The following is a 7,994-nucleotide window of genomic DNA, read 5'->3' as shown; positions in this document are numbered from 1 at the left end:
GTCAACAGCCATCTCAACATGAGCCAGCAGTGTGCCCAGGTGACCAAAAAGGCCAACAGCATCCTGGCTTGTATCAGGAATAGTGTGGCCAGCAGGACTAGAGAAGTGATGGTGCTGCTGTACTCAGCACTGGTGAAGCCCCACCTTGAATCCTGTGTTCAGTTTTGGGCCCCTCACAACAAAAAAGACACTGAAGTGCTGGAGAGAGTTCAGAGGAGGGTGACGAGGCTGGTGAGGGGCCTGGAGCACGAGTCTGGAGCGGCTGAGGCAACTGGGGCTGTTTAGCCTGGAGAAAAGGAGGCTGAGGGGAGACCTTATTGCTGTCTACAACTACCTGAAAGGAGGTTGTAGCATGGAGGGTGTTGGTCTCTTCTCCTAAGTAGGAAGTGATAGGATGAGAGGAAATGGCCTCAGGTTGCACCATGGAACATTCAGATTGGATATTAGGAAACATTTATTCACAGAAAGGATTGTGAAGCATCGGAACAGGCTGCCCAGGGAAGTGGTGGAGACACCATCCCTGGAAGGATTTAAAAGACATATAGATGAGGCTCTTAGGGACATGGTTTAGTGCTACATCTACGTTATGGTTGGACTTGATGATCTTAAGCGTCTCTTCCAACCAAAATGATTCTATGATTCTATTACTCTTGCTATGATCTTCTAGACATATTGAGGTTATAAGCCTTTGGTAAAAACTCCAGCTTTTTGCAACATGTTTTATAGCACTTAATGTTGTCTGGCTCTGTTTAGTGACACCTCCCCCCCCCCTATAGCAGCCTGAAAGCAAAGTAAATGTAAGGGAGAGAAACATATTTTTAGAAAATGTAAGGTAGATCAGCCTATTTTATAAACATATTTTTAAAAGGATGGCAAACAGAAGTGAGCATTTTTTATATACATCCAGAGGCTAAAAACCTTCCTAACTGCAGATACCCTTTCAGATCAGCTTCCAAACCTAAAACAATAAAAAAATGCAATGCAACGCAATGCAATGCAATATCCAAGTCCCAGAATGGCACAGGGACCGAATCGGGAGGCCAAGGTACCAAGCCCAGTGACAGGTCCACAGGGTGGTGGGTGTGAGACAGGTGGGGCATCATCGGGGTGGAACCACAGGGCAGGTCCACAGCACAGAGGCAGAGCCATGACATGGAGGTGGGGCAACAGTGCATAGGGCATTACAGGGGCAGGGCCACAGGGCATGGCAGGGACATGGCCATAGGGCATAGGCTAAGAAATGGGGCTGGGCTATGGGGTGAGGGCACAGCTCAGGGCCACAGGGCAGGGGGTGGCCCACCATAGGACAGGGCCACAGGGCAGGGCCAGGGGACAGGGCCACAGGACAGTCCAAGCTTTTCTAGAAGACACTAAAGGAGTTGGTGTTTCTGAACCTTCATTGCAAAGATGAAAACTAGACTCCAACATGGGACACTCTGCACCCTTTCACCCACTTCCTCCCTTTAGCCCCAGACACCATCATGTTCCCATCAAGACAGAGCAGAGAGGAAGATAAAGCAAGCCCCTAAAAATAATGTCAGGGATTCTGGACCACATTCATGGAATTTTGGTGGAGGCAGAAGTGAGAGAATAACAGGGGGTAACAGGCTTTAGTCAGAGTATTTCAGGAGAAACACCATACAAAACAGGAACACTCTTGCCATTCAAGGCCTTGGGCCAGATCACATTCTTCCCTTTCTTCTTCCATTGCTCAAGTGCACCCTTGCCATCTCTTCTTTCCCAAGTCTCCTCCCATTCTCCGGATGATTACTGCTCCAGAACTGGAGTCCCACCTCTTAGCACTTGGGAAACTCTCCTCTGGGCCCTCTTTTTTCAAGCTACTAGCCTCAGGGGAACAATTCTGATGCCTCAACAGACCTCTTGCCTGGCTTCCAACTACTCTTCCCGAAGGAAATAGTGCTCCTGTGGATTGTGCAGCACATTTACCAGCCCTTTTTGGAATGGCACAGTCATCCCAGATGTTCCAAAGGGGCAGAAGATATTCCAGTTGGAACAGCTGCATCCCAGCTTGCATGCCTATTCTAGTCCACATATCTGTGCCATTGGGATTTCACATTCCTGGCAGAAAATACAACTGAGGCAACCAGAACATCTCTTCTGTAGGACCCAAAGAACCTGCTGACTGGAGCTTCAAAGGAAAACTAACTTCAAAGCACTTCAGTGTCAACATTCAGAGCCATCAACTGGTTAACTGCCATGTTTGCTGCATCCATCTGTATTCTGCTATATCAATATCTTTTTTGAAGTTCTCTTTGAGGACAGACTTCAAGTTCAGAAGTCATCAATAACTCTATTATGTTCCTTCCAACTATCTCAAAATAGAGATTACAGTGATGTAACAAGTAGAGCTGATGACTCCATCAACTTGATCCATCAATTGTATGTGCAGATGGTCAGATGGTTGAACGGACAGAGAAATAGTAGTTGGTGCAAAAGTAACTGCAGTTCTGGACCATGAATTTTAAATAATTAGAACTAGGCTCAAATGCATCTTTATCAGCAAAGGAACTGTTAAAAATCGACACAGTTTTGCCAACCAGAAATAAGTTTATTTATTCCTGTAATGCATAAATGAGATGGCAGATGAGGCAAATCTTCATAGCCCAATTAATTCAACCTTTGAAGCGTCAGTTGTGTAACATGTGATCAGGCATTGTCGTGAAAAAGAATCAGGTCCTTTCTGTTGAACAATGCTGGCTGCAGGTGGTGCTGTTTTCGGTCAATTTGCTGAACATCCTTTTCACACGGAACAGATTCACTGGTCTGTTAATCACATGTACTTTGCACTACTTTTATTTTAATTCAGAATTAATATCCATGATTATTTATTCCACTCCCCCTCATACAGAAAGAAAAAAGGCTACATTTAAATTAAGACAGTCGTGACTCACTGTTCATTTTCTAATTTAACTTTAGAAGATTTAGATGTAAAATAAAAGTAATGTTGGAAATCTGAATCCATCCTCGAGAAAAGAAAACACGCATTGGTTAACGAGGACGTTCCTGCAGTTCCTCTTCAACATCTGCAATATAGAACAAACAAAAATAACCAAAACCAGACAGTGCCAGCACTAAGTATCACATCGGAAAATGCTGACCACCTCCACAACACCCACCACCTCAAAAGTGTCAGTGCATTCCATTCACCTGCTCATTACAGAGGCAGATATCAAAGCCCTTGTCACTTGTGGCACCTAAGATAGCAAGAAACAAAATTACTGCAGTGCTTGGGATAAGTTCCCCATCCCACATTCTCCTCGCCACTACCCCAGCTAACTGGAAATGCTCATCCCATTCCAAAAATGTCTGATTATGGTTACAACTTTGAGATCACACCTCATTCACTCCTGCTGAACAGCCCCTCACAGAATCACAGAATGTTAGAGATTGAAAGGGACCTTGAAAGATCATCCAGTCCAATCCCCCTGCCGGAGTAGGAACACCTAGATGAGGTTACACAGGAAGGCATCCAGGCATGTTTTGAATGTCTCCAGAGTAGGAGACTCCACAACCCACCTGGGCAGCCTGTTCCAATGTTCTGTCACCCTCACTGAGAAGAAGTTTCTTCTCAAATTTAAGTGGAACCTTTTGTGTTCCAGTTTGTACCCCTTGCCCCTTGTCCCATCATTGGTTGTCACCGAGAAGAGCCTGACTCCAACCTCATGACACTCACCCTTTATATATCTGTAAACATTAATGAGGTCCCCCCTCAGTCTCCTCTTCTCCAAACTAAAGAGACCCAGCTCCCTCAGCCTTTTCTCATAAGGGAGATGCTCTACTCCCTTAATCATCTTTGTTGCCCTGCGCTGGGCTCTCTCCAGCAGATCCCTGTCCTTCTTGAACTGAGGGCCCCTCCCAGAAAGCGAGAAGAGACCAGGCATGTGACAACCTCAGACACATGATGTGAGCTATGGAGTTGTCATATGCAATGACAGAAGTTGGACTCAACGGTCCTTGTGAGTCCCTTCCATTCTATTCTAAGATTCTATGAAGACCCAAGGAACATCTAACAGGCACAAGGCAGACTTCCCAAACTACACAACAACACAGACACAGGCTGGAGCTGCCCTGCCCAAGCTAGCATTGTGCTGAAAAGTTACCTGCACCCTTTACCTGCCCAAAAGCAACTGTTCCTGGACAGTCTTCTCCCCTACATAAGCTTTAAAACCCCTCCCTACAATGCCCAGAGCCTCCCCAGCCCCAGTCCTTCCACTTAGCTTTCAGAGGGCTAGGGGTCTGAAACCATCCTCAGCAGAAGAAAATACCACATCAGCTAATGGGCATCTTCCTGTAATTGCCAGGTTCCTTTTCAACATCTGCAATTAAAAAAAAAAAAATATAAAAAAAAATAAAAAATCCACCACAACAAAACACACAACTAAGCAAAGCAAAAACCAAACCAAACACACTTACAAGAATACATTCTATTATATACACTGCTGAACCTTGAATGGCCCTGAACATCTCACCTCAAATATATGCCTTCAGTTCTCTAGCTCAGACAGCTCAAAAGCTGCAAACTACTGCAGGGAGGAAGGAGCAGCAAAACACCAAAGCAGCCCAGGAGCAGAACAAGCTCCCTGATGAGGGGCTGTGGCTCATATACCCCGGGCCCCACCCACCACCCTGACCACAGTCATCTGGACCCTTACTGAAAATGACAATACCTGCTTTCTTACTGCGTCTATTGCATCTGCAATGTGACTGAGTAGGGATTTAAACTTAATTATTCTAGAGCATAGGGAGAAAAAGATAGATGTCATACTAACCTGTGTAAAAATGTAACTCATTAAATGTAGTAACTATATTATTATTAAAATTGTCTGCTGTAATTTCCTATAAAAAATTAAAATGCTATTGCATTACACTCTAGCAAGGCCACACAGACTACATAACTTCTACAAGAACTACATTCTGGGTAGGACTAAATGGCAAAGCAGAATTAGATTCTGTAAGAATCTCTTATAAAAAAAGAGTCCGGGGCTTACTTTGCCTCCCCAGGACTCCAAAGGTCTCCCAAGGACTCCCCTCACCTTCCCAGGGCTCCCCAGATTTCCCCCAGGCCTCGCCTCATTTTCCTAGGGCTCCCTAGAGATCCACAGTCCTCGACAGGCTCACCTCGATTCCCCAAGGCTCCCCAAGTTCTCCCCAGGGCTTGTCTCAGTTCCCCACGGCTCCCAAGGCCTCTCCTCACCTCCCTTGGGCTCCCCAGATCTCCACAAGGCTCTCCATGGCTCCCCAAAGCTCACCTTATCTTCCCAAGGCTTGCCCCAGCTCCCCAGGAATCCCCACTTCTCCCCAGGACTTGGCTCATTTCTCTGAGGCTCCCCAGTCTTCCCCAAGTCTTGCCTCAGCTCCCCCAGGCTCCCCAGTCTTCCCCAGGGTTTCCCGGCTCTCCCCAGGGCTCACTACAGTTCCCCAAAACTTCTCCCCGGGGCTCCCAATTCCTCCCTAGAGGCCCCCATTCCTCCCCAGGCCTTACCTCTGCTCACCAGTGGTTTGCATCTTCCCAGTCCTCCTCAGGTCTCTCCTTGGTTCCTGAAGGCTCCCTGTTTCTGCCCAGGGCTCTCCTCAGTTCTCCACAGCTCTTCAGGGTGAACCTCATCTCCTCAGGACTCCCCAGACTTCCTCTGGACTTCTCTCATCTCCCCAGAGCTTCCCAGTCCTCCCAAGGGCTCCACTCAGTTCCTCACGACTCCACAGTCCTCCCCAGGGCTCTCTACTCCTGCCCAGGGATCACCCACCACCATCAACAAGTACCACAAATCCTCTCAGAGATGACAAAATAGGAGCATCCCCTGAACTAGATTCTAGGACTTACCCCCAAGTCAGAACCCAACCCTGCTCCAGAACCATGTGCTGACCTGGAACCTGCTCTAGAAACCCCCTACAAATTATCCCTTTCATTTATTTACACTCTAACATTTTAATCATTACTTTACTACTAAGTAGATTAACTAGCACATGATTTTATTTTTTTAATATGAACTAGGGTTTTTTTCTCTACACGTATTGCTTCCAATTAGTGCTCCAGTATTCTGCTATTTTTGATTTTATTATGTAAATTGTGGGTAATTACTGTCTGCAGAGTTTTAAGTAATAGCTAGAGTAGGCATTATTTACTCCCAAAGACTCTTCTAGTTACTCTTACTTAAGTTTTTGTTCTAAATGTTTTTATTCTAAATGTTTTACAGTAAATAAGTAGTTAAAATGAAAATAATAAAAACCAAGGCCATTGGAATTTCCAGGAAAAAAAACACTGGAGCACCTTGATGTGACTGGAGGTTGTCGACTGCCGGCTCCACCGACAACCTGTTCAACGAAACCCGGGATGCTGCCGAAGCTGCGGTGACACGGTGGAGCACGAACTCATCACAGCAGGTACAATACATAGTGCTGGAACACAGAACACACACACACGGCACGAAGAACTTTATTCTGCATGGGGCGCCGGGCTGTCATTAGCAGCTGCACAGCAACATCGTCCCTGTGATTTGGAGTTCTGGGGGGAAATGAGGGAGCTCTGTACGTTGCATTGGACCCCCACCTGCCAAACATGCACACAAGAATAACACTTCAGCCATCAGATGACAGCAGAAACTGGGAAGGCTCTGAAAAACTGCAGGGAGGAAAGGAATGAAAAAAATAGGAAAGGAAGGAAAAAACAGGGGTAAAAAAAAAAAAGAAAAAAGAAAAAAAAAATTTAAAAAAAAAAAGGAAGCAAAAAAGAGGAAAAAGAGAAAAAGAAGAAGGAAAAAAAAAGAAGGGAAGAAGGGAAAAAAGAAGAAGAAGAAGAAAAGAAAACAAAAAAAAAAAAAGAAGAAAAAAAAAGAAAACAAAAAAGAAGAAAGAAAAAAGAGCCCTTGAAAATCAGGGAAACCCCTCACAAGAATTTTCAATCCCACACTCACAAACCAGTTACACTCACCTGCTTCATGTATCCCTGTGTCCCCTCCTCTACCTTCCCCTAGGACACCTGGGTCCCCAAGGGACACCATGTCAACCCAGAACCCCCACGTACCCCACTCCAAGAGGCCTTGGTGTCCCCTCGATCCAGTCCCCAACTTGCCTCAGTGCCCTTCCCTTTCCCTTCCCCACATGACCCACCCCCCCCACCCTGAACTTTTGTTCCGAGAAAGTTTGGTTCCGCTCGGTGTCACATCAAAATCCTTCCCCTGTGTCGCCTCTTTTACCTTCCCCCACCCCCGTGACTCTGAACTTTGGTTCCACCCAACTTTGGTTCTGCCCAGTGTCATATCAAAATCCTTCCCTCAACCCTGTGTCCTGTCTTTTACCTTCCCCCCACACCAGTGACCCTGAACTTTGGTTCCACCCAGTGTCACATCAAAACCCTTTCACCACCCCTGTGTTGCCTCTTTTTACCTCCACCCCCTGCCCCAAGCCCATGACGCTGAACTTTGGTTCTGTCCAACTTTGTTTCCTCCTGGTGTCACATCAAAACCCTCCCAGTCCTGTATCCCCTCTTTTACCTTCAACCACCCCTGTGACCCTGAACATCAGTTCCAACACATTGGTTACCCCCTCCCTCTCCCTGAAGCCTGACTCCCTCCTGGATGCCTGAGTCGCCCCCAATGTCATACCCATAAGTTGCGGTCGATCAGCATGTCATCCCTGTCCTCCCCGAAGAGACTGATGAGCTCTTCTGACACCTGCGTCAAGCCACTGTGGCCCAGAGCCCCAGCGTGTCCCCAGGCTGCCCCCATGTCCTAGATAGTGGTACTCAATGGTGCAAAGACTAGTTGGAGGCCAGTATCTAGTGGAGTGCCTCAGGGGTCAGTACTGGGGCCAATATTATTCAATATATTCATTAACAATTTAGATGAGGGAATAGAGTGCACTATCAGCAAGTTTGCTGATGACACTAAGCTGGGAGGAGTGTCTGACACACCAGAAGGCTGTGCTGCCATCCAGCGAGACCTGGACAGGCTGGAGAGTTGGGCAGGGAAAAATTT

At 46.6% G+C, this 7,994-nt stretch overlaps 1 long non-coding RNA gene across 3 annotated transcripts; it reads right to left on the bottom strand.

The window, feature by feature from the left end:
• Positions 1-2,548: 2,548 nt before the first annotated feature.
• On the bottom strand, positions 2,549-7,895 carry LOC110365458 (uncharacterized). Of its 3 annotated transcripts, none has more exons than XR_010472790.1 (5): positions 6,950-7,895; positions 6,290-6,417; positions 5,504-5,746; positions 3,169-4,337; positions 2,549-3,044 (listed from the first exon to the last, which is right to left on the bottom strand). It is a non-coding gene; the product is annotated as an uncharacterized LOC110365458 (long non-coding RNA). The 3 variants fall into 3 exon arrangements; XR_010472788.1 differs by having other exon boundaries at positions 7,043-7,134; XR_010472787.1 differs by having other exon boundaries at positions 6,290-7,895.
• Between the last annotated feature and the right edge of the window lie 99 nt (positions 7,896-7,994).

This window comes from Columba livia, chromosome 1, assembly GCF_036013475.1.
Source record: "Columba livia isolate bColLiv1 breed racing homer chromosome 1, bColLiv1.pat.W.v2, whole genome shotgun sequence".
NCBI classification, from domain to species: Eukaryota; Metazoa; Chordata; class Aves; order Columbiformes; family Columbidae; genus Columba; species Columba livia.
The sequence above is the reverse complement of the archived record's forward strand: the minus strand, read 5'-3'. Positions and strand labels throughout refer to the sequence as shown.